The 866-nt window shown below is 42.4% G+C and overlaps 1 pseudogene; it reads right to left on the reverse strand.

The window, feature by feature from the left end:
• Positions 1–459: 459 nt before the first annotated feature.
• Positions 460–578, reverse strand: LOC135053797 (5S ribosomal RNA; annotated as a pseudogene).
• Between the last annotated feature and the right edge of the window lie 288 nt (positions 579–866).

Genomic DNA, 866 nt, shown 5'->3' on the forward strand with positions numbered 1-866 from the left:
GACAATAGTCTGAGATAGATCACCTTCTGCCAATAAGAATAAATATCTATGGGTAGAAAAAATGGTGATTGTCAGCGGTGCTCCCAAAGGTCCAAACGTATTTGATAATAGAAAGAAAGACAAGAAAAAAGTGACCTTGGTTGGGAGCACTCACTCCCGGAGAGTAGCTTGCAATTATTGATGTCTATATGGGTAGTGATGTAACAATGGGATAATTAAAACGTAACTTTTAATAGTCTATATATATAAAAAGCTAGGTACACAAATTGAAATTACAAGGAAAGTAGAAAAACAAAAGATACCCAATTAATAATTGAATGGCTTTAAACTTTCTAAGCCACACATAAGGTTAAGTCTGCGAACATGTTGATGGATTACTACTGTGGTAATTCAGTATCTGGCAAGCATATGCCCATCCTTCCGTGGAGTCAGTGCAATCACCAATTGAGTTCCACTAGAAACCTACAACACCTGGTATTCCTAAGTGGTCTCCCACTGAAGTACTAACCAGGCCCAACACTGTATTGCCTCCAAGATCAGACGGGGTTGGGCATATCCAGTGTGGTATGGTAGTAGGTGACGTATGGAAAAGAGCAGCGAGTGCAGCTGTTATGTGAGAGATGTGTGTTATTGTGCCAGTTTAGCTAAATACATTACCCCTATTTAGAATATTTTGTTGACCATCATTGCACCGATTGGCAGCCCAAACACATGGGTATGCGGAGGTTAAATCATATGGTCAACAGGGGTTGATGACAACGTACGTACGTACGTACGTGATTAAGGGTCATGGAGAGCGCTCTCACGTGACCGGCCTCAGACCAGCGACAGAGGAGAGGAGACCGGGCGAGACGCCCAGTCTACAT

The sequence above is a fragment of the Pseudophryne corroboree genome, chromosome 2 (genome assembly GCF_028390025.1).
Source record: "Pseudophryne corroboree isolate aPseCor3 chromosome 2, aPseCor3.hap2, whole genome shotgun sequence".
Classification (NCBI taxonomy): Eukaryota; Metazoa; Chordata; class Amphibia; order Anura; family Myobatrachidae; genus Pseudophryne; species Pseudophryne corroboree.